Genomic DNA, 26,970 nt, shown 5'->3' with positions numbered 1-26,970 from the left:
ACATTACAGAAACTATGTAGGTTTCAAATTCTTCTAAAAATCTGCTCTGTAAATGTTTAATGATGGAGGAAATGCAGCGAGGCCTCAAGGATCCACAGGCTGTGGATGTGAGGTAATAAATGTAAACAGAACTTCATTTACCTTTATCTGTGGAGCTGCAGGTGTATTTTGGTTTGGCCATGCAGTCTTATGTGTTGCAGTTATTCTGATCTAATCTATTCTGCTGAATACACAAGACACAAACATGCTTATACTTGTTTACAGCCTTTAACCTCAACCTTTAACCTCTGCTTAACTTGAGCCTGATTCCAAACCCTAAAACCAAGTCGAGGACTAAAACCTACACACACACCCATACAGTGAACTGGCCTTTGGTGAAACCAACACAAACTCCCAGTCATTGTGACCAGATCGCACTCTCTCATCATCTCTCACTATAGTTAACACTGCTCCAAGGTCTAAGGAACAGAGTTTCATGCATACATAAAATATGAGCACTAATGACCAGTTTCACCATTACTGCTACGTGCAATTACCATCATAATGATTTGCCATTTATTTACTTTCACAGCAATGTGAAGAATTTGGTTTCATTAATAATTTGCTAGTGAGGAATTAATTGGAGGATGCGGCTGTTGCAGCTGTGTGAGTGTCCCCTGCTTTGCATGGAGGGCATAATTAAGCGATGATTGCCGGGGCTGCCATGTTGAAATGTGACCCGCTTTGAAGACCAACATAAAGGGGGAGGACGAGCGTTTGGGAGGCAGAAGTGACACTGACAGACAAATGGAGGGTGCCGGGTTTAGCTACTGTCACTGTGACATCTCCCACTGATGCTGTCTGCTGGTGTGGGACAGGGTGCTGCATAACAATAATTTTTAGAGTCACAGACACACACAAATATATGTATTTACATGGTCTTTAGCCTTGTTTGCATTAGAAGGAGGCTATTAGTATCACGGAGTGTGTGTAACCCATGAATGACCCTCTCCATGTGCATTTTCAGAAATGCATTAACGCCACACAGTTAATGTTTCTGTATTCACCAGTGCCCTTTTTAACATCATGGTTCAGCAAAGCAAAACTTGAGCTTTACTTCGGCACAAAACTTTCATCCTTCTTTCATGACAGAAAGAAGATTGAGAACGTGTTTTCAGAACAAAGAATTATCCCACTGAAGACAAATGACGGCTGAAATGGTTTAATTTGCACAGGATTAGCATTGTCAGGGGACATCTGTCATCATCCAAATATGGCAGATAATTTTCAGTGGAAGTTTCAACAGATTCAGACAGGATTAAAATCACTGTTCACACAATTATCATAAATTAGCCAATGTCCCCAGGTGATGTTCGTGCTGTGTTGACAGTGCTTTTCTTGCACTCTTTCACACAAACACGCTCAAATAAATGTGATCACAAAAAGACCAATATCAGCTTGCCAGTGTTCTAGTGAAAGATGATTTGGGGCTTTTATTAACCTCCTGAACTTAGATTTTCAGCTCAAATCTACTCATAGTGTAAATAGTAGTGTAACAGTTAGCAACATTAGCATTCATTTCCAATACTCCTGCTATTTTTTTAGCCCTGTTATAGTGTCCACCATTCTTTAGGAAAATATCTGTGGGTTTATCTGGAGGCTGAATGTTCACCAGTCACTACTGCGTCTGTTGTTTCGTGCTGGGCAGGTAGAGCAGTGAGTTTGTCAGAGCTTTCTCTCTGAAAGAAACAACGCTGATGAGAGCAGTGAGATGGAACTGAAACAGTAATGCTGTACATCACAAAACCAAAACAATCAGCTGAAAGACGCTAAAACACGCCACAGGGCTGAGGGGAACTACAGCGTTGGGCTGCTTCGTCGTTGTGGGCTGCTCGCCGTTGCCATCTTGGCAATGCAGGACTCCACCTAACTCCAGCTAATCCAAATATGCACGTGAATGTGGGGCGTGATTTCAGCCTGGGAGGTGGCTGCTTCATAGAGACAAACATCCATTCACACCTACAGGCAGTAGAGTCGCTAATTAACCTGCCTGGTTTATCTGGTAGGAAGCTGGAGTACTTGGAGGTTACCCATGCAGGCACAGGGAGAACATGCAAACTCCACCCAGACAGGGCCCAGCCACAGTGCGACAGTGCTGACCACTGCAGCAGGGTGCCGCTTCTTCCACAACTTTCACTTTCCATCAGTTACTGTGGCTTAGATAAAGTGACCGGATACTTCTCCCACCACTGGTCAGCGCTGGTTGCACCAAACATCAATATCGCATGAGGCTAACATGACTGCAGTGACCTCTTGCTGCAGATCACTGATTGCATACAGTAAAGGAAGCAGAATCATATAACCGCGTGTCATATCACACAGCTTGGACCAAAATAAACACAAACACAATCATAATTTTATTAAAAGCTAACAAAAATAGCCAGATTGTGTCCACCTGCTGCCAAGCTGCGGTCACTGCCCTCGGTGCAGCCAAACACAGAGGTAATAACCAGGCACGTTCCCTGGAGGTCTCCCCTCTGTCCTTTAATCCATGTGAGACGAGCGGTACTGCTCCAGAGGAGATGAATAACCACTGCACTCGGTTTCAACACTCACACGGGGGTCGTGTGTCAAGATCACACACCGACAGCCTTCCCGTTTATTACATGAGCAACCCTGAACACAGCAAGAACAAAAAGGAAGAAAAGAAAGGAGGAAAAAATGTCAAGATGTGGGATCAGCAGTTCAGAGGTGGACACGCTCTCCTGGACAGAGACAAGTTGGAATTTGTCATCATGGTCAGGATGAGGGCCCGGAGACGTCAGCAGTTGTTTGGATAGATTTTTATATTTTTTATTTTCACTGCTGGTCCAAGGCAGATAGAAACTTGAAAGGATTATGCACCTATCCAAACTCTGCTCTGTAATCCTTAAAGAGGACGACAAACACCTGAGGCACTACGCCTCCACAAAGTCCACAAAGAAGAGAACATACAAAGCTGACAGGATGTTTGTGACTTAAAAAAGCTGTTTTCTTCATTTACATCTCTTACAAGTTTTTTCTCTCAAGGTCAGACATCTTCCTGTGGGGAAACTAGCAGTAGCACTGCAGATGAAATGAGTCCAAGTTCTCCTCTCTGAACAAGCTGTCAGATATAAAGGCTAAGATTGGGGAACATGTCGTGTCTTTAGAAGATATCTTCATGAAGTTATTGTTTGCTTCTCTGCTTTTAGGGCTCTTTTATGTGCTTAAGTGAATTAACACAAGCAGAAATGTGACGGCGAAATAATTCCTCTCCTTCGTCCTGCGACCACTTTTGCTGTAAACTTGAGTTTTCCTTGTTTATGTTTGGTGCGAACAGACACAATCACACTGCAGGATGAAACTGATGCGGTAATTTGTCTGACACGGACCTGTAAAAGCATCTTTACAATTCCACATTAAAAAGCTTCACTGGTGTGTATAAACTAGTTGTCCTTGTAATTTCTCTGATGTGTCCTCTCAAGCAGCTTGGTTTATGGATCATGGAGAAGCCAACGCCCGAGCAGCTTCAGATACAATCAGGGGAGTGCACTCAGAATTTTTTTTTTCCTTTTCCCTGACGATTTGTTGGAGGTTGAAGTAGCTGTCTGTGCACTCTACTCAGCATCAAATTAAGGTAAAAGTAAGAGGCTGGGGCACTGATTCAATTATGACAGAAAAAGTGGAGCAACGTTCATTGAATTTCAGAATCTGTTTGACCTCTGAATGTCTCCACTGGAACACAACGTTCAATATAGTCTCACATTAGTGACCTGTTTCCACAGTATGCAGTAGCATCATGCCAGAGCAGGATATGACCTGCCAGGAACCATTCACATTCTGCTATAGGTGAATTAAAAACATTCTGGGCTGTTTTCCTTTCTGAAAAAAGCTGAATCATCCATGGCTTCAAGACTGAGTCTTGGTTGTGGACATTTCCGCAAAAACCCAGACTGTGTTCAATGACAATATTTTTGAACATTTTTACTAACTATTCCTGACTAACTAACAAGAAGGAGCTGCTCTGTGGTAAAGGTTAAGTATCTTCAGCCTTGAAAAGAATTTTCGTCAGACTACAACAGCTGTTTAAAATACTTTTGCTGAAGGCCTAGAGCTGTGGTCGGCAATCTTACAATATCGAAGACAGTCTCACATTAAGCTGTTGCTAATGTTGAAATAGAGAAACTCCTCGCACCTGAAGATGCTTATTATACTTTTATCCATGTTGAGAGTGAACGACAGACACAACCATGTCACATCAGAAGCAGCGCATAGCGCCTGGTTTGAAGATAAATCTCCTTCACAGCAATAACAGTTTCCCACAGAAGCTCTTCCTCTTTAGCGAATTTGTCTCTTTAGCTTTTATTATGAACAATTCTGACAGGAAGTTCCAAAGGTTCTGTTGCTTGCTTGATAGACTTCTGAAACAGCAGACATATGATGTGAAATGAAAAAATAACACCAGGTCAATGAATCAGTCAAACGTATATATGTGACTGTGGCCACACAATAAAGTAAATTTAAGTTGCATTTTTATCAATCAGTTTCTTAAAATGTAATGGATCAGGAAAAATTGGCCCAAGGCCAAACTTACTTGCCTTACCCCTGGTCTAGAGAGACTAATACATTAGGATGATCGATAAATTGTGATGCTGAGCAGGAGCAGTGTGCAGGACTTTCTTCTAGTCAAGACTGAAGAGACACTTTCCAAGACATTTGGATATGTGAATATCTTGACTGAGAAAATAAGGTTAGGCATCGAAAACTCCTTGATTAGAAAATCTGGTGTTCTGAGACGGGATAAAAACTACAGTATTTACATGAAAGTTGGACACTGTGCAAGACACAACACTTGTATTGACACTGCTCATTGGAACACACATGTGATTCTGCAGTTGCCCCAATAGGTAGCCTCATGAATAAGCATACATCTGAGCCACAGACATAACTATTGGTTTCTCTAAAAGATAACCAAGCAGCAATGTTTGAAATATCATTATTCTGATGGCATCTATAGAATTCCCAAAAACTCTTATAAACATCTGGATGAAAAAATATTTTGTCTACTGGATGATAAAAATGTTTCCAAATCAAAACAAAGATGGCAGCCTGTCAGCTACCTGGACAGGACACCTGGGAAACATGTTTGAAATCTTTTTTATTGTGCAGCAGATGGAATTTGTTTTTCATCCAGATGGGTAGAAGACTCTTGAGACTCTTTGGGGATTTTGAAAATATCTAAACAGCATTCAACAACCATTTTTTCAAACATCGCCAGATAATTATCTTTTAGAGAAACCAATGGTTACCTCTATCCCAAAGGTATGCACATTCATGAGGGGCACAAACAGTCCTGCAGTATCATCCAATTAGTACATTTCTAGTTGAAACCAGGTTGCAAATCTGAATTGGTGAAACCCAGAATGACATTACTTTTAGATAGCAGTTTTTATCCACGGTAGCAGGCGTGGCTCTATGGATGTCGGTCAGTTAATCCATCACTTTGGTCCAGACTGAATGGATGGACAGCCATGAAATATGGCTCAGACATTCATGTTGTAATAACTTCTGTGATTCCATTTTGTCCATTGTTTTGTTTTATGACCAAACACTTGCAAAACTAATGACATTCCCATCAGCCTCATCTGTATCTGGTTTAGTGCTAATTAGCCAATGTTAGCATGCGAACATGCTAAACAAAGATGTTGAACATGGTAAACATTATACTTGCCTAAGCGTCCACGTCAGTAACTGCAGTAACTGCAAACTATCCAGACATGCACAGATTGTATTTGTGCAGCTCACAACATTTGTCTCAGGTTTCCTGTTGCTTCTTGGAGCACATACACAATTTCTCCGTGAGAAAGAGTGAGATTTCTAATTAGACAAAGCAGATGGTGTTGTGGCATTTCTATGACATATCCCAGCTGACTCATCATAGTATGACTTGTTTTTGTTATTTTTTTTTTTGCATAAGCATACTGTACATAGACCCCAGGCTCTGTTAGTGCTGCTTAGAAGTTCAAACTGGTCTTTACACCCAGCAGTCACAATTAGCTTGTTTATTGGAGTTTGGGAAAACTTAAGTCTCACAAGACATTTTTATAAAACTCTCTGTTCCTTAAAAAAAGTAAGAAAAAAAAAATTCATTGTATGAATTTGCATAAAGAAATAGCTGGGATGGAGCTTGAGTCCAGATTGCAGTGTGCCATTTGGTTCATTTTCATGTGCTATTTTTTTTAAGCATGAGCAGCTGTCACAGCTGGCTGTCAGATTTTATCACCTGTTCCAAAATTGGATGTATTTTGAAATATTCCCTTGCACTTTGAACTCTTGGCTCTTATTTGGTGTTTTCTCGGTTTGAATGGCATTATTCTCATAGAGTGAAACAAACAGAACCAACCCCTTTACATCCAGTTCTCTCTTTTTTCCGTTAAGTAGGTTTATGGTTGGAAAAATCATATTAAGTCAAGTTAACCTGTCGAAACTCTTGATGTAAACATGCCTGTTTTCCACTGCTGGATTCATATTAAGCTGCTTTTATTAACAGTGCCATGCAAAGGCAACAAATGTAATTGCACACATAGTAATTCTTGTCCTAAAATCCAGAAATTAGTTATCCAAAGTCTCTGGGTTTTTTGAATGGGTTTTTGGTTAGATGACTGAAATAAGGTCTGTGGTTAACACAAGCTCAAGACATTTTCACATTTTATTCTACGACATAAAATACAGCACCTAATACCCCAGTCCTAATTTCTTTAAGCTTTTACATCTGTTAAAAAAGGCTGATTACTAACAAGTGTTTATATGAGACTACAGAGGTTGTTGGGACGTTAAACATCATCAGTCCCATCATGAAAACCGATCTCCTCACCGGTCCACCTTTACAGCCCTGTGTTTACACTCGGCCCTTTGCAAACTGTTGCTAACTTTTGTAGAAGAGCTCAGAGCTAAATCAAACTACAAGTTGAGGTTTAGTGGTGGCGACGTTGAAGTCATGTAATGGTGTGACATTAGCTTTTTGCTTCTGGCGATTGTAGTTAGGTTTCAAAAATCATAAAATGGTGTTCATTTGTGAAGATTATCCTGCTGAACAAGCTTATGAGCTGAGCTTATTTTCTGCAGTAATCCAAAAGACAATGTAAAAATCCCATTGTCTGTTTTGCAGGCATTAGCCTACAAAACCACGTCATCCCTGCAGCACTCTATGCTGAGAAAAGAAGCTTGTAGGAACACTATCCTTTTGCAACAGCAGTCATGTAAGATTATATTACACTGTGCACCACTCTCTGTTCATATGTTTCTTTAAAGTACCAGTACCACTCCTCATCCTGCACTCATACCTGACAGTAAGAAAAATGATTTTTCAAAAAAAAAGGCAGGTATGACTTAACAGCAGCGTAGAAAGGAACAAGTCAAGCATGTAAAGCAGGAACCGAGAAGGTAGAATCAAGACCTCCAACTAAACGCCTGGAGGAATTAACTGAGGCATACAGTGTATCTGTTTCCACCGGCCAGCGATGGATGGAAGTCAGCAGATTGTTGCAGCCTCAGCCGATTCATGCAGGAATGTTATGACATCTATTTCTAATGGTGTCTGTGTTCTATGAGAATCAAGCCTAACACCGTCTGACAGAAACATATGTCTCCGTTGTGCCTGTATGACTCCAGCTCACCAGGCTGAACTCTACCGTAGGGAAGAAAAGGGAAGCTCTGTTTCACAGGTACTCGCTCAGACACTAGTTCAGTAAATTTCTCTGATCTCACTGCTGCTCACATGTAAAGCTGTTTACTCCTTAGTGAGGAGTTCACATCGAAAAGACTTTCATACTTTACATCCTGTATTGTGCAGCAATAAAGTCAAACTGCAACTTTCCAAATTACACTCGTGATGGCTTCAAGTGAAATAAAACCATCTGCTGGGAGATGAGGTTATGGGAGATGGGAATGAGGGATATGGCTCATTTGTTTTTTTAATTTTCAAAACGTAAAATTTAATGATAGTGATTCAGAATATTAAAAACATATCAATTATTTGGCAAGTTTAACATCAGATTATAATGTGGGGATGATGTGCAAGGATATTTTGTATCTTCTTTCCACTTTCTATTATCACTTCCCCACCAGAGGACCCCATTTACTGCAAACACAGATTTTTGCCTGTGGGAACATAAAATCAACGTAAAAATAAATCAAAATAGCATTATCTTTAAAATCTGTTATTATATATATATATATATATATATATATATATATATATACACATATAAACATATGTGGACATTTCTCCATTGTTTTTCTTTTTGTCAACATGAGTCAATTAAAAAAAAAAAGTAATTACAGAGAATAAGCCTTGGAGATGAAGTAAACTAAATGTGTAAAAACTGAAATCACACACTTTTGATGGTTTCCCCATGATTGGTACAAACAGGATGTTGGTGTGGGATGAAATACAAGGACTAACTGTTTTATACCACTTTGGAAATTCTTTAGAACTATCACTATACAGAAGTTGAAACAGTTTTTGAGGAGTGATCGGGCATATAGCCATTGGTTCCCTTTTATAGTTTACATTTACAGTTATCCCGTATTTACATGTATTTTTATAAACTGTGTTCTCAAAGTGCTGTGAATAGTATAATGTCCAGTAAAACCAGTTATAGCCTACAAGTGGACTGGTGAAGTTTATCAGTGAGCAGCTGACTGGGAAGCTGCTTGGTTCCCTTCCACAGGTAAGAACTTCCATTATTTCTTCACATAGAAGGTGGCAACCCTGTTAACAAAGCATTTAGAAAGTTTTCATACACCTTCAATTTATTATGTTTCAGCGTCATTGTAAAATTTAAAATAATATATTTTTCCCCCATCAATCTACACTCCACACCCCATAATGACAAAGCAAACAACATAGAGACACTCATGGTCCCAGGAGAATGAGTCTGACTGAGTTTGGATTGATTCTTCTGGCACCACCAGCAGATTGACAATTTTCCTGAAATAACTGAGTGTTTGCACAGACATTCACAGACCCCTGAACTATCCTAAAGGTGTTGGTGATCCCATGGTTTTTTCTCTCGTACCACCATGAGGTTGACATTTGCGGTTTTTGGTGAAATGTCTTTAGAACTGTTGAAGGGATTACCACTGATATTGTACAGATGTCCATGTTCCCGAGGATGAACAAAGATGTTAACATTTAACTTAAAGCAGTGCTGCACCTAAGCACAGCCTCAGAGAGCTGCCAGTGTGTGTTTGTGTTTGATGTCATTTCTTATGTATTTTCATTGCAATGTACAAAGCATACATTGTTTTTTAATTAAAGCTCATCCTGGGACAAGCATGTCAGGTTATCTTAAACTATAAATGGTATAATCCTGTATGTAGCAATAGTCTCTCAGTTAATAATCTATACTTATGTATCGATCCATCTAAAGTATACACAGCACATATATAAATGAAATAAATCAATGAATAAATTACATTACACCATGTTGCTATTCGCCTAACTTAGCTGTGAAGTTGCAGGTTTGACGTTTTTTCTCCTCATATTATGACTTTGTTAAATGAAAAAGGCATTTTTCATTTCCAATGTAAAATGTCAGATTGTGGATTTAAGGTCATATTTGCTGAATTTCTTTCGGCTGTTGCAGGAAGTGACATTTGAAAAGCAGCAGAGAGGGGAAGTGAAGGGAAACCTACAGATCGAAGTCTGTCTGCTGCAGAGGAAGGAGTGCTACTCCAGGTGTAAATGATCAGTGCTTCACTTTGAGCAACCAGCTCAGAGAGTCTGGTTGAAGGCATCTGAATCATTCTTTAATCTTTCAGGAAAAAAAAGATGAGGAATTTGTCTTTGAACAACACACTCGAGCCCCAATTCTGTCCAGTGGAATTATTCAGTGGCTGACAGTTGAATACAGAGTCTGCTGCAGGCAAATCCCAGGTGTTAGTATACAATCATTTTGTGTGTCTGAGTGTGTGTGTTTGTGTCTATTTGTATTAATCACACTGCGGGGACAAGCAGTGGTTGTGTGTTCACATCATGGGGACTTGCTTGCCATCTGAGGACATGTCCCACAAGGACAACCATTCATTTTAGGATTTAGACTCGGGTTTTGCATCGTCTTCTCGATGTGGATGCACCAGAGATGCTTGGGCCAAAGCATGCCAAAGTGTCAAGAGGCCAAGATCCAGTGAGGCTGGATGACACTGGAGTTACAAACTGATGATTTGTCAAGGTCCTTTCATTTATACATTTAGAGTTGGGGGAATGGTGTTGAATTGGATGTTAGTCATAGGGTTCATACTGAGTGAGGCTACAGGGTGATGAAGGTTGGGTTCAAGTTTGGACCCCCCCCCCGTAATTCATCACATCTCATCCCTGTCTATGATGGCAGGCTTTTTACCCTGTCTTTGGGTGTGGCCTTTCAGACAAGCTGTAAACACTTTTATAAACAACACTTCATATGAGGTCATTGATCATGGTAATAATATAGTGTCTAATATTTAGGGTTAATTTTATCTTTGTCAAAACATTGCACTTCTACAACACCACACATCGTCTTTAGAGGTTGAAGCAGGGACGTGAGGACATTTTTTTCAGATTTCGTGCAGCACCCTCTGGAGCCATGTAATATGTAAAACTGCTGCACTAAGTGAATATAATGATTTAACAAATGTCCAAAACAAGTGAATGTGTGTTGGGTAGCAGGGCTACTGAAAAAATAATCATATATAATGACGGGCATTTGCAGAGATGTAAATGAACAAACAAAAACACATTCACAGATGTCGCACTGTTTGTCCCGTCTGATTTTGTCTTTGAACAGACAGCGTGTGGAGCGAGCTGTCATTGTCAATCTATTCTCCCACAATCCTCTACTCAGAGGAGATTAAAAAAAAACCCAATACACAAAACAGTGATAAAAACTGCTATTATGTATTCTACTCTTCGGAGTCCACTCTGTTTGGTTAAATGGATTTTTCATGATATCATGGAGAAGTGGCCAAATACAGACACAGTGTGGTGGATTTTTCAACACGGGATCTTTTCCTGTGATGGAGTTTGACAGCAGGAAGTGTTTTTATGAATGCAAAACATGAGAATCTAAATCTTCAGTGACTGGCACACAGGCAGAGAGGCAGTGTGAAAGTGAATAATTATTCCATCTACAGTATCTGACAATAGATTTGATTGCAATGCTTTTAAACTGACTATGAATTTGGAAAAACTTTTAAAGTAAAATTCAGCAGTAATCATTTTTAAATGTGCCTTGGATATTTTATTTCTGAATTCATTTTGTAGAACTCAGAGGACAAATCTGTGTTTACAACTGACATGCAATCTCTACTGATGTCTTCCTCTTTCCACAGAATATTTAGTAACTATATTGTAACACATTAGTGTGTTTAGTGACGGACATTAGTGACAAACTACTATCAGCCAGAGAATTCTCCCTTCCTTTTAATTACTGAAAGAAACAAAATTTAAATAATCTCCAACAAAAAGCCTGATGCAGAAAGCATGACGTGATTTCTGTGACAGCTGCATCTGTATTCACTGAGATAAAACACTCTGAGAAAACACTGCTAAGTACTGTCAGTATAATTTAATATCTTGACTGAAATTCAACTGTTCTACTAACTCACAGCTGATTCTAATTATAGAACACTATAAAGCTAAAGTTAAATCTTGCTGTAATCAATTTTTCAGTCCTTGGCATTAAAAAATAAAGGTCATTCTAGGTGACAGAATATTAAGATGTATCAGTGTGCTTGGTTTTAAGGCATTGTTCTCATTCAGATTCAGAATTAATGGGTTTTTATCTGGTCGCTTTTCTCTCTCAAATCATTCTTCAAGGCTTCAATTTGATTTAAGTGTGGACTGAGAAAACTATTTTATCGATGTTAGTCTTTTTTTTTTTTCTCCTGCAGATCCTTTGGAAGAAAAAAAATATTTTTTCAGGTCATATTTTTTCTCTAAGAGATTAAATGAAAGCAGAGCTGCTGTTCAAAACATTTTTAATCTAATTTTTCCCCCTCTTCCCTTTACAATTCTCATTATTGCTGTATAATGCGTTTGAGATCTGGCTCAACACCTTTCCCTCTGAAAGGCTCTTTATTCATTCAGAGAAGTGCCACCCCCTGTTCCCACTTTCCCACTGACTCAGCAAGGCGGCACGTAATAACACTGCTTCAATTTAGACTGTTCTTCCAATAACCAGATAGAGTTCAAAGGGTGCTTAATCTCACCTGTCAGTCAACCGGCTGGGAAGGAAGGCCGACATGAATGAAGAACAAAACGGCAGCTGAAAGTGTGCGAGGGATAGCACCACGTCGAGGTGAGACGGAGGTCTTTGATTATTTTTCTCAGCAGATGCTGCGCCGTGGATCCATCGTCCTCTCTAAAGAACACTGTCCTTGAGGTCTCTGGTGATGTGTGCTTGTGGTGTCCATCACTTCCTGTTGTAATTTACAAAAACAAAACAAAAACAAGTTTTGACTGCAATTAGTATGCACTGAATTGTGTGCATAGCAAAAACACAACAGTGAAATTGGGATATTTGAGTTGATTGATTTCAATATTTGCTCCGTCTGAGTCTGGCAGATGATATCGCCTTGTTTATGACCAAAAAACTTTCATATTCAAAAAGACTGAGAGTCTACAGCCATGGTGGACAGTGGTGCTTTGAGCTAAATGCTAACATGAGCATGCTAACATGCTCACAGTGAACATGTTGACATGCTAATGTTTAGCAGGTTGTGCCATATTCATCATCTTAGTTTTAATGTGTGAGCATTGTAACATTTGCTAATTAGCACTAGCACAAAGTAAAGCTGATGATGGAATTTGAATTTTAGTTTTGCAGGTATTTTGATATTTTATTTTGTCGTTTTGTTTCATTTGCATGTTTTTCTGTTTCTCTCATCAGACAATGAAAGAACTGTGGAATAGTGACTGACACACAGACCATTGATAACCAGCAGTCACTGGCAGAATGAACGACCTCGATATCGCACTGGGCAGGTTTTGGTAACGATGCTTTAGCTTTAATGTATTGTCGAAGATATTGTTAAAAATGAATTTATGTTTCAGCCTGCATCATGATATTCTCTCCATAGTTTAATTATAGTCCTGAACCTTTTCATCTAACCAGTCTTTAGAAGTTAATGTTCACACTTTTATCAGTCTACTTGCAATACTTACAATATGTACTACTATGCTCTGACTTGGCTGAATCAGACTGCCAAAGCCTCAGAATACATTTTGTATTTTTGTGTGGAGTGAGCTGTGAACTTTGCTCATCTCTTCCAGTGGAGTCACACTCAGTCTGGACGGGAGCAATGAACAAACACTCCAGTGCTGTAGATCTCTCAGCACATATTTACTTTGTAAATTGATAAATAGTTTCAATAAGTACATAATAACATAAGTGCTGCCTGGATTATGCTCACTGCCAGTTTTTTTTCTCAGTCTTCAGTGTACTGTTGGTAATTGGTCGTGGTGGATGGTGGCTGTACAAAATGTGCTTAAAGTTAAGCACAGATGGTTGTTCTGGTAAAAATATGGAGCAACAGAACAAGCCCAGTCTGTTGTTTAAAGTCAGCATTCACTTTTTTGGTATTTAACCAACATGATGATTATCTTTTCCTAACCTTTTAGTTTCCTGACAATAACCATATATACATTAATCATGCTTTAGTTGTGGTGAGCAGATGTTGTAGAGAAAACAAATGAAATATGTTGTCAGTCTCCCACTAAGTACGAACCCCTTAACTTTGTAGATACATTCATTAAAAACGTGATATCCTCTTGATAAAAAGTATAATCTGGGCAGCGCAATGTTCATCTGAAAACATTTGCTTTTGCTTGTGTAAAGCTAGTGTGTGTGTGTGTGTGTGTGTGTGTGTGTCTGCGTGTCTGTGTGTGTGTGTGTGTGTGTGTGTGTGTGTGTGTGTGTATTGTTTTCACACAGACATGGAAAAAAATCAGAACCTATTTTGAAGTCCCACTGAGGTTCTTCAGAGAGCGAGGCCAAAACAGCACCATAAAAGTTGCAGACAGTGCAAAACAAAATCAGTCAAACAGGCTAAACAACACTAAGACTTCACATAAATCTAAAAAATTCTAAACACTATTTCAATGCATTTTCCATTTCGGGCCTTGAGTGTTAAAAAAGAACCATACTAGCTTTATATTTCACTGCAGTATTTATGATTACGCAGATCTCATATGTGATCACTGAAGCAGTGAACTAAAACCCCCAAGATTAAAGTAGGAAGTTTCCAACACAGCCAACATTCTTCTCTAATGGACAGTCTATTACGTGAAGTGTGGGATCTGCATTAGCAGAGCCATACCTTTGTCTCTATGCGTGCCTCAACTCCTTAAGACCCATCATTCCTTTCCGTCGCAGCCTGATAAATCAGGGCACCTAATCAGTGTATAAATATTCATGAGTCCAGCTCAGAGTGCTTTTGAAGGTGTAACTCTTCACAATAGCTTGGCGCACAGCCTCCAGTGTGGCACAAATCCTGCTGCTGAGTGGCAAAGTTGAGAGGTGAGGGAGAGGAGTGAGCTGCTGAATTCACCCTTTTAGCATTTAGAGTAAGTTTTTCACATGGGAGCACCCTAAACTCTTTTTTTCAAAAATCCCCCAAGCATACTTTTCTCTCATTCATTTTCAAGATTGAAATATGAGGTGTCAAAACATGAACAATTATGGAAAATCATAAATTTGTGACCAATTTGGAAAAGGGAATGAGGTTGTCAGCTATCTGAGATGTATGCGTTTTCAATTTGGCGTTTCTTAATGCCTGCCAGCTTCTCTCGCTGTACCGTTAAACTGCCATTTCTCCTTGTACTAATTGAACGCTCCCCCCGTTCTCTGCCCACACCATCATGTATAACTCATCTATCATTGTTTGTTGGGAGCCAGTGAGGTTGTCCTTTCCACTGACTTTGAGAGAGCACTTCATCTTATTTGTTTGTTCCCTGACATGGGCATGATGCACTCGACCAGGCTGGCCATTTAGAAGCCGGGTACCGTTCAAGAACAGCCTCCTTTATCATCTTGCGTTAGCCAGTGTAGTGGCTTTTTTAAAGGACCTGCACACTGCGGTCATTTGTCATTTGTAAACTAAAACTGTTTACCATTGGCATGTAATTTACTTAATAGATAAGCTACAGAAACAGGGCTCAGAGTGGCACAGACCTGTAGTCTGTAAAGGACTGGAAATGGCAGTGTTTCTCCACAGCTGTCTGTGTTTCAGGGATTTCAAGGAACTTAGACTAATTCATCTACAGCAGGCGCCAGTGAAGACACTGTTAGTCAGGAGTGAGTCAGACCGCTGACGGAAGGTGACATTTAATGGTCAGTTCATCACGACAGAGGAAGAACAATGACAGAGTTATGTTTCTTATGTTCTCTGTAAGTGCAGGGAACATAATAATAATGTGACCAACAGCAATACTACAACCATTACTACTAGCTGTAAAACGAATAAAAAATCTTGACTAAAAAAAATACCTAAAATGTGCTAGGAGAGGTAATAAGACAGGATGGACTGATTTAAAGTGTGGGACTTTGTCCCAGTGGTGTAGGGACTTTACTTACAAAGTTAAGACTTTCATATTGAGATGTTAGGACTTCTCAGGACAAAGCACTGGAATTTGACAGACTGGGGGTTTGTGTTGTCATATCATGTGTTGTTTGATTTAAGCTGGATTTGTTTTACTGACACTAAACACTAGATATAGACAGATTTCATAGTGACGTCAGTGTGTCAGAGGCTAGAATTAGCTGTTAGCTCCAGTGATCGGGTTGGTGCGGGAATAAACAGCAGTTTTCAGGTAAAACAGCTCACACTATTATTGTATTTTTAAGACTTTTTAATGAATATTACTAAGGCTCTGAGTTTGACGTGTTTGGGAATCGGTGAGATACTTGGGCCACATGCTTGTTTTCCTTTGGCCTAGTATACGCCCTGTTCCACAGCCCGAATCTGGCCCATATCCAGCATGACTGTCATGTGCAACTTCCACACCTGGACCAATTCTGGCACACAAAGAATATCTTTCAGCTGTCAGCCAATACTGGTGGATAACAGCCCCAGACTTGGGGTGAGGGTCCAGGCATATGTTGTGTAGTGTGAACAGAGCATCAAAGTCACGTATTGTGTGTACGTGGCATTACCTGAATGTGTTTGAATTGATAGCCACATTGATAATGAATGTTTTACAGATAGATTCAATGAACACTTTGCACATGAATTCAATATAAAATGTCCTGTTATGTTAATACAAAAAAACCAAACAAAGAACCAAACCCAAAATGTCATGCAAATGTCATTATGTTATCTCCAAAGGGATTTTCTAGAGAAATTATTTGCATATGAAGACAGGCTCTTGTTTTTCCTGTGTCATATATTCAGGTAAGCCCAATCACAGTAATTAAAGCTATATGCTATAGTGATTTTATACTGATAAATCACAGATAAATCACTTTGATTGAGCTTGTTCAGAACTCACCCAGGCTGATACTATTTCCACCTTGAACATGAGGTTTTTGGGTTCAAACCTCGTCTCTATTAACTGCTACAATTCAATCAAGGCTGCTGCCACGCTCTATGTTAATGCTGGGTGAGGATGATTTGTAGAAATTGGAGTCTTCTACTATTCCCTGTCTATTTCCTGCAGATTCAATCGCAGTAAAGCCTGTAAAACCGAAAGTTTTACACTGAATGACTGATCTTTTTCAGTCTCAACTTACTGTATTTCCAACTCTCAAAAACTAACAAAATATAGCAAAGAACTGTCTGATGAAAGCTTATTATCCTCTCCAAATAGCAACTCAGCTGATTTCAAGAGCTGTAAGTATGATTGGCACCTGAGCATGGCATTTAGAAATAGTGTGGCAGCTTAAAATCCGCCCACTGGGTTTCTCAGCTCTATGAAATGTCTTTGCATTAAGGTCACCGTTTCAATCAGGGTTGTTGCTTCAGGGTTATAGTGGGGAGAAAATGTTCTTTCTTTTCTCGCTCTCTGAGTCTGTCAGTGATGCTCTGATGATATTCATTGTTGTCAGAGTTGGACGAAGGTGCTTTTGTACTGACTGGTTTCTTCTCTCCCCTCCAGGAGATGCTGTGGAGGCGGAGCCAGCACTAATCAAAACTGCAGGGCAGCTCTTTGCAGGATCCGATGGGTTCTCTGAAGAACAGAAGCCTGGGATGGAGGTGAGGTGACCTCGGATGAAACTAGCTCAGTGCCCGACCACTTACACTCGCTCAGGGCAATGAAGCAGCAGCCAGGCAGAGAAGGTATAAAGGAAAAAGGAGCTAACTTCAAGGACAACACAAGTACTGGAAAGTCAAAGGAAACAGTGGTGCAGGAATAAGGCTGCATGTGCGAAGTTGGACAGCTCTGTTGTTGGATATTTTCTCATTAAAGGTTCTTTGAACGAGATTCCTGTCTGTTTTCATTAGTGATCAGCTACAGTAGCATGCTAACTTGCTGTTCCCATATGATAAATGTGTTCAGCAAATGTTACAAGCTATTGCTAGCTGGCTAACTGTCAGCTTTGCCATGGAGCATATCACAGCAATGCTAGTGTGGGCTGATGGTTGTGTTTACATTGTTGTTTTGTTGGCTCTCGTGTCCACAGGGTAACTTTATTCAGTTGAGCTTCTTGTTGTGTGTTGAGTGGCCACTTTCTCTGGGCTTTGTAACGCCTCACTGACTGAGAATGTGAGGGGGGGGGTTGTGACCTCACGGAGGCTGGAGGTGTGGCTGACGAAGCATTTGTTTTGGTCTGAGATGTACTTTTGGGTCAGAACAGGCTAAAAGGGCGAGTGACCATGTAATCAACTTAACTGAAACATTTATTCAAATAAGACATTTTAAGGCACTGAAAAATAGATATTAATAACCTAGCTCAGATTTTCCTTGAACAGAGGCGGTAAAGTTGAAAGTGAAACATTATTAGAGATATTAAATGACATTGAACAGTGGTGCTAAAATAGACTACAAAGGAAATGCACATTAGTTCATTTGTGACTTCACTGTGCACAATGTTGAAAACTGTTTTTGGCTCCACCATGCAGCATTAACTTTAACAGACGTGGGGGTATGCAGAGGAGGAATGTGAAATGTAGCAGGAATTTATGCAGTGCATGTTATGCAAAGGGCAACTCAAAGTGCTTTACACAACACAGAAATGACATAAGGTAGGAAATGCTCTCTCTCCCTGTACATCCTGTCTATCTTCACTGCCGCTGTTAAAAATGCCTTAAAAAGCATAACCTGTATAATCTAACGATGTGCTGCTTTACCTTGTAAGCAACATTTTCACATTAGAGCAGCTAAACACACATTTAATCCATTTCTCACAGTTGCTCTTGTGCCCAAACACTGTGGTTTAGCATGTTCAGAAATCCAAAGCTCAACAGGCCTGTTGTGCCTAGTTACAGTAGCTCAATTTTAACTGAATGGTCACCATTTGTAGTTAAGCAAATGGTGTGGTATGTACTGTGTGTACTGAATTGCGTCAACCACATTCAGCTTTCTTTCTGTGGTTACATTTACATGCACTGAAGTAAGGTTGGCATTCACAGTGCCCCAGTTAAGATCCTGTTTGGATTAAGATGTTTACACAAGAACTTCACACCACCAGATTCAGTGCTTCTGTTGCCATGAGTACAGCAGATGATAAAATATCCCCGTGGAGTGCACACCTGTGGTTTCCAGTCCGCAGACAGAAGAGTCTGCCAGTAAAACAGTAGGAAACAGACACATCCACCAGCTACCCCCTGCCTCCTGGACCAAGAATTAGGCTAAACCTCATTCGCAGGATAAGAATAATGATCCTAACAGTGAGTGAGGGTTGTAGGACTGGGCCTCTTTTTAGTAAGTTCAAGATGTTAATAGCCTGGTATTTTTTATTCTTACCATGCATTTGTTCACCCTAGTAAAACCCAAATACTTACAGTGGCTGTTAACAGCTGTTACTCCTTTTCCCCTGACTCTTCCAACTTAGTATTAAATAACAATAGCTTCTGTCGCTTATGCAGAGACATCATCCTCTAAAGTCTGCTTTTTTTTGGACTGAACCCACCCTAATGGGTGGGCAAGATTTGTCTAATTAAATGGGAGATAACAAATACTCTACGGGCTTCTCTTGCCTGTATCTGGAAGACACAACAGGTGTGTGGTCTGTGCTTGACAATAAGAAAAAGCAGATTTGGAACCTGTCACTTGCTTAAAGAAGCATTCAGGCGATGCTCATGAACTCATAGTCAGAAAATATCATATGATCACATCGTACTGCTCAGATATTTACACTCAGGCTCTTATCAGTCGCTGGTACAGAGACTATCACTTAAACTGGACCAATGAAAGAGCCACTCTAAGATGTAAATAATGCATAAACTCTACTGCTGCTCCTCATTAGAGACCAAGATGTAGATTACTACTAAAGAGGAAGTTAGAGCCGATGTCTTTGCCAATCCAATGATTCTACTAATGGCCCTTTTCATTATTTGTTGAACTTAAATATCATAATTTTTACTATAAACCCAGGAATGATGAATCATGCCCCACACTGCATAAAGTATCCATTTTGTCCAATCATTTTGCGAATAGCACTGAGCCCTGAAAGTCATTGTTTCCTTAAAACAAATGAAAGCTCAAAAAACAGGTAGATTTTTTTTTCAAGAAAACAAGCCTTTAAGACAAAATGACTTAAAAATTGAAAATTTCTGCAGTCTATTTTCAAGCTGATATGTACATTTTATTGGTCATTTGAAAGCAACTTCTTGGTGATTAACTTGAAAATTGACTTTACGACTTGAAATCGACCATCTGAACGCACCATTAATTTTTAGTTGTCACCATTCCATACAACATACTGATACTGATACTCAGCAGGTTTTTTAGTTTTGTTAAGTGCTCACATTAGATAGCCCACACAATAATAACAATAGTGTATAATTACCTGCAAGTACAAACCCTGTAGTAGTATATTGATTGCTTGTATTCTAACTGCAAAAGGATTAGTACATAGTACATATGCAGTAAATGTGCAGTATGGAATTGGGACACAGCATTTATCTCTGTGATGTTAGACACTTAGGGAGAAGGTGAAAGGACACACCTGTAATATGTAAAGTAACAAGGTCTTTGCTGCGTATACACACACAACAGCAGCAGAGTTGCACATATTGGAGCACTAAGAGTGCTCGTGTTCTCAGGATGTGATCTAATTTGATGGATCCATTTTTCGATCCGCCCACCCCTTCCTCTTATGCACGCGCAAACACACACACACACACACACACACACACACAAACACACTGATGGCATTGGAGCTGCCATGCAAGCTGGTGTCATGGCTACCAGGAGAAATCTGAGGTGTCTTCATTTAGAGCCTCTCTTAAGAGTAAGAAGTTAGAGGAAAGTGCAGATACACATAAACTAATATAAAAACTCTTTTTCTTCCAGACAGTAAATTTACAAAGCTGTGCACAAACAGAGCTTTTGTTTACAAGCAGACTGATCTCAGACTGTCCTGTACACCGGCAGAGGAAACACACTCAGAACTAAATATAAAAGAGACAAAAATAGTGATTTGTTTCCCCCCTCATGTCAAGGTCTCATTAAACAGGCAAGTAAATTTATCAGCAGAGGCTGGGCTTTAAATCAGAGGCACACACTGTTGAGTGCCTTTGTCTCTGCATCAGTGTAACATTCACACAAAGATTTAAACTTGTGCAGCTGAAACAAAGCATGACACCAACTGTGGTTCCCTGTAGCTTCTTATGGATTCAGGCTGTGATCCACAGTTTACAATATCAATATGATATGCTTCATAGCCCACCGTTTGAGAATGGCATTTCTGAACGCTAGAGTTGTATGATGCTGTTGTCACGCCATAATATGATATGAAATGCTGCTTAATGTCTAATGTCAACATGCCAGTCCCTCCAGCTCCGGGACACAGCTCTTTAGGACTCCATGGAATCTGGTGACATTTCAATGGATTGTTTATCCCAGAAATGCCTTTTCCACTGCAGGGGAAAAAAACAAAAAAAAAACAAGATAGGTCAACAGAATCTGGTGGGTGGGAGGAGTGATAAAGCTCAGTTTTCATGGTGAGTTTGGTTGCTGTGAAGGGAGAAGACAAATGGGGAGCAGAGCATGAAGGGATATCTCGAAGGCCTCTCTGCGAGCCACAGGGGGTCGTCTGTAGAACATATTAACATATGAATCAGTATGATACGACTGAATCAGCCCTGAATGAAATATGTGATGAACCATATGAGGCCTGCTAATGAGGCAGAAAGACGCAAGTGAGATGAAAATAATCACTTATTGAAGAGGCTGAAAAGATGCACAAATCCTTTAAAGTCACTGTAATTGTGTAAAATATTAAATGCAACAGTGACATTATAACTGACTACAATACTGTTAGACAATCCATCAATCTGCACTTTTTCATAAAGGTTAGAGCAGCTCACAGTGCTTCACAGATGACTGATGAGTTAAAAACAAAAAGGATAAATCAAATAAGAGACTTGACAATGAGATAGAATAAAACTGATTTAAAGATTTATAATAAGAGCAAACAAAAAGCCTACTAGAAAATTGATAATAATTTACAACATTGATACATTAAAATAAGTGAATAAAATAAAGTGACTAATGACTAAAAACCATGTTGAATTAAAGGCCCGGCTGAAGAGGTATGTTTTGAGTTCAAATTTTCAGCACTTCTGGCCGCTCTCAGGTCCTCAGGGAGGCTGTTCCATCAGCTTGGAGCATAAAAGCTGAAAGCTGCCTCAACAAAGGTTTTAGTCCTGCACTTCAAAACAATTAGCAGACTTGTGCCAGAGGATCTAAGCATTTGACTGTAAGTATGTCAGACATATGTACTGGTGCAAGACCATTAAGTGCTTTAAAAATAAGTAAAATAATTTTAAAATCAATACAGAAACTGACATTCAACAGATGTAGGGACTTAAAAACAGGTGTAATGCGTTCTCCGCTTCTGGTCCTGGTCAGCCCTGTTCTGAATGAGCTGTAGGTGATTTATATTAGACAATGGTTTGCTCTGCACCAAACTCTAGCTTTTTACGAATGTTTAATCATTATGAGAAATTCACCAGAATAAAGTGTAAACTCTGCCTCCAGCAGAAGAAAACCTCTATCCCACTGCCAATTTGCCCGAATCGTCGTTATGATCGTTACTCATTCCAGTATCAGTCAATGCTTACTGCCAGCTTGTAGTCAGAAGAGCTCAGGGAAGTGTCGAGCCTCTGGTCATTAGGGTGATTACCAGCAGGTGTGCAGATTCCAATTAGTGTGTACTACTTCAGGACATACAAAGACTTTACAGATTAAAAAAATGGCACAAAAAGATATTTTAAAGGTTCCTCCTGACAATGTGAAAATTCTGTGTAAAATCTAAATAAGTCTACAATGATAAAATGCTTCGACTGCCTCTTTCAAATTTTAAGAAGTGTGCAGACTGTGTGTTTTCTCTCTAGACATTTTCACACAGTGTGACACTGTGAGCAAACCAGACTCTCCAATACTGGCTGAACTACCTCATTAACAACACAAAATCATGAGGAGAAAGGCATTTACATGTGAAGTGTGTATGCAGTGGTGGAAACATCTTCTCTCTGTGCCATTGCCACGGTGTTTCCAGAGAAAACGATTATTCTCTCGTCACTGTGACTGACTTCTTCTGAAGTGTACGTCATATGCAATATGATAGTAACTTCAGAGGAAGTGGAGGAGCATTTCTCGAAGGCCACAGCCTATCACAGCTGATAGTAATCAGTCATTCATGTACAGATTAGTCTCTACTGCACAATTATTGATCCTTAAAAGCCTAATTACATATCCCACTCCTGGCTATGATTTACAGTGTATCAGAAATACTGAGACAATCATTTTGTCAAAGCAGCCTAGAGAATTAATTACATTGCAGATGACTTCTGAACCTCCTAGTTTAACAAAAAGGCTTTTGTTGTTTCAGGATCAAAAGTGAGGTCAGGTGCTGCAAGATGAGTCTAAGTTGTTTTGTATGTGATCACATGAATATACATAATATAGCACATGAAGATATTTAGGACCAGAATACATTGAATACAACAATAGACTAGTTTGAAAATCCAATTTTAAAGAGATTCGTAGAGAACAACTTAATTGTTTTTTTTCTATTGTGTCATAAAATAATGTATTTGAAATTAGGCCAACACAGTAATTATAATTTTGAGCCAACTGCTTTTCACATAACTGAAATACATCAGTGCACTTTGACAATGAATATTTTCTTCTAAAACACATGAATCTACACAAGTCACATTCTCCTGGTTCCTCTGAGGTGACTGCCTCTATGTGATAAAGGGAGGGGTGGGGGTGTTATTATTTATTATAATAAGAGCTGTTATATTGGTCAGACTCATAGACAAAACAGGTGACAAGCATGAAACCAGCGCTTGTAGCTCCAGCATTTTCCACTTGTTTTCCCAAAGGATCTGTATTACTCTTCAAACACAGTTCTGTGTGTGTGTGTGTTTGTGTGTGCGTGTGCATACAGCTCTACTGTGTATGCGTGTCTTGTGATTCATCATCACTGAGCTGTGCTGCGTGTCGTCGTGCGTAAATGAGAGAGGCAGAATTTGCACATTGCCAAAGGTGCAAGACACTCTGGTTTGAAGTTAGGTGCTAAATATATGAGCGGAGCAGATACTCGAGAAGGGCAGAGAATCGACAACTTCCACAGAAAGTAACACAACACACTTTTCTTAGGACTAACACCTTTTCCTGACATGCATCCTAATTAAGGGCAGGGCTGGGTTGTAATGGTGCAGGAGCTCTTGAGGACGGTTATCACGGTGTTCAGTAAAAGAGTGGATATTCTAATTAAGTGTTAACCAAAACACTAATACAGACTCTTTATTTATGATGTAGTGTTAACACAGACTGACACACAAAAATACTGTAGTATCCTGACTTCTATAGTAATATCTACTGTGTGTGTGCAGCTAAAAAACAAATGCATAAGGGCTTATTATTTGACATTAAGTATTAGAGAGATGCTAAATTTGAGAGAAATAACTTCATACAAACACACTCTGTACTGTATACAATATATTTTATGTTTTTTTATGTTGTACTTTGAGTTTCATTGATGACTTAATATTAGTAAAACTGACCATATGAGTATTTTAATTTGTAGCTTGATGGTGGCTCTGTGATAAACAATGGTCTCACTATAGATGCCTCCTATAAGAACTGATTTATAGGTTCAGTGATGTCACTTGTTGATTCTTTTTTGTAGCAGTCATTCAAATATATGTGTCAAAAATTACTGTCTCAGATTGTGTGTTTATCCCCAGAACCTCATTTACATTTTTGTGCCTCCACGCCGGAGGCTCTGGCTGTCGCTGGCACACAGGTGATTGACAGAGGTTGTTTTCGGGTTGTCCATCTGTCTCATTCTTGTGGACATGATGTCTCTAATGCCTTGAAGGAACTTCTTCAAATTTGGTACAAACGTTCACTTGGACACAAGGATGAACTGATTTTGGTGGACAAAGGTCAAGGTCAGTGTGAACTCAAAAAACACTTTTTAGCCAATTTCATGTTTGCGTTGTATTTGCTAATAGTTGTAATAGTTGCAGTCGTTGTAAACGAGTGTCGTCGCAGGTAGTCTGATTTGAATAAAATCTGAACACAGGCTATGTTGACGTGCAAAATAAAATGTTCTCTCTGGCTGAACATCTTGATGACAAAAATATTCATTATAAACTGCAAGCATGTGTTCAACTGGCATGTGAGAATATAAATAGCTCAACATTGTAATGATTGACTTTACATAAAAATATAAAATTCCTTTGACCAGATTATTTCTGTAAACTACTAAAAAACAATCGCCTGCATAATCAGTGATTCTGGCTGCTTCGATAGTAACACACGGGAGAGGAGCTGCTGTGAGCCATTAAAAGTGAGGAAAATTAAGCAGGAGGCAACTGTGGGAAACAAAAAGGTAAAGTCCTGTGGAAAATAACAGGTTGGTGGTGCTGAGCAGGGAACTCCAGTAAAGTAGCTCTGTGATGCAACTTTTAATTTGTGTTTCTCTCTCTTGCTCTGTCTCTCTCCCACTGTGTGTCCTGTAATCAGTGCCGCCAAATTTTACACCTGCTTTTCCCAGATATTAAATTTCAGACGCAGTTTCCTCTGCTGCGTTTGGTCTGTTCTTGGTGGTAAATCAGCTGCTTATTCACAGAGTGAAAATCAGTTATTAGACTCTTGATATCAGATCGATGCAATGTGTTGCCCAGAGGTGAAAAAGGCTGGAAACTTTCAAACAGAGAGGACAGCAACTTGCTTTTCAACCTGGTGTTAACTTATTCTTTACACTGCACTACCACACAACAATGTGTTACAATAACAAAGAATTACTGCAGACTTAATTGTCATTCTGATGGATAACATAACATCTGCTACTGTTATGCATTTAACTTTCACACAAACAGAAATGATTGGAAACAAGTGGCTGCCAAAAATGGCTGGAAACGTCCAAAACTGTATAACATGCATTTGAAAATGGTCATGTATGTACTTATAGCAGAGATTTAGGACCCCATGATTGTTTATATTTACTCCTTATGCAAGACTTAAGATTTAAACTATGGCATTATGGTTTTGGGCTGTCCATCTGTCCGTCCCATTCCTGTGAACATGATATCTCAGTAACAGTTTGAGGGAAAATTTGGCACAAACATTCATTTGGACGTAAAGATGAACTGAAAAGATTTTGGTGCTCAAAGGTCAAAGTTCAAGGTCATAGTGATCTCACATTCTTGTGAATGCAATATATCAGGAATGTGCAGAGGGAATTACATTACATTTGCCTCCATCTGTGAGCTCACAATTTACGTTTTTGGCTGTAAGTCACAATTTCATATGCTAATTATGACACAATTGAACTCAAATGTCTATAAGATTGCATATTATATCCAAATGGTCAAATCATAATGCTCTGCAAAAACACCTCTGGCTATTATTCAATGCTGTAACTCAGGCTGGTTGGTGGAGACATACAACTGTGAGGTGATAACTCTAGTTTGTATTAAATTGGTGAAGTGATTAAAAATATTGACACTGGAAATTAAAAATCCATAAACATAACACTGTCATATACTTTTATGGCATCACACATTTATGGGTTGCTAATTTCCCCTAACAGCACAGCCACCCAGTGCCAAATCAAACCACTGCCATCATCTTGGTAGGTGTAAGACACCTCAGGAAGGAAACTAGTTGTGGCAGGTGAAAGGTTCCCATTCACAGCCTGACATTCTCCCTCCCTGTCCCAACAGGCAGCAGGGTGACCTTGATGAAAAAGGCAAGGTGTCGAGCTCAGGGAAGGAGGGACAGGGTGAGCTGCTGACGCCGGCCTGCCACTGTGGTCTGTCAGACTGTTATCAATGCTGCTGAGCTGCGTTTGTGGACATGATGGGAAGGACAGGAGGAAGACAGTGATAGAATAACCACAGAGAAGAAAAAAGAAAGGAAAGGGGAGGGTTGAGGATGGATGTGGGAGGAAAGGTGTCTCCAGGAGAAGGTGACCATGCAGGGTCGAAGGACGCTGCTCGTCCCCCTTGCTGCCTAGCTGTCAGTCCTGCAGTAATGAAGTTAAATGAGGGCGCAGGCTCAGCAGAGAGCGCTCTGAAAATGGGTGATCACCGGTGGCCAGAAGAAAAGCGAGCAACAAAGAAAAGGGTCCACAGGTGATTGACAGAGTGCAGGAGACACAGTGCTGGCTCAGTCAATCAATAACTCCTTTCCTCTTGGGCTGAAACCCCCCCCCCCCCCCCCCCCCCCCCCCCCCCCCCAGGCCTCATCAGCAGCCCCCATCTCTGACCTGACAGGGGTCTCTTTCCATGTGTCATCGCACTGAA

The 26,970-nt window shown here is 39.8% G+C and overlaps 1 protein-coding gene across 7 annotated transcripts in view; it reads right to left on the bottom strand.

Annotated features, from left to right (window-relative positions):
• Window positions 1-26,970, bottom strand: part of sema6cb (semaphorin 6Cb) — a 350,862-nt gene that overhangs the window by 266,266 nt on the left and 57,626 nt on the right. For all 7 annotated transcript variants that reach the window (XM_071468733.1, XM_071468731.1, XM_071468730.1 and 4 more), the window contains one exon: window positions 12,250-12,459. The gene's annotated coding sequence lies outside the window, so the exon portion shown is untranslated. The remainder of the gene's footprint in view (window positions 1-12,249; window positions 12,460-26,970) is intronic.

Source organism: Trachinotus anak, unplaced genomic scaffold (assembly GCF_046630095.1).
Source record: "Trachinotus anak isolate AG129_WGS33_773 ecotype Australia unplaced genomic scaffold, CSIRO_AGI_Tana_v1 ptg000032l, whole genome shotgun sequence".
Classification (NCBI taxonomy): Eukaryota; Metazoa; Chordata; class Actinopteri; order Carangiformes; family Carangidae; genus Trachinotus; species Trachinotus anak.
Note: the sequence above shows the minus strand (reverse complement) of the source record. Positions and strands in the feature narration are given on the sequence as shown.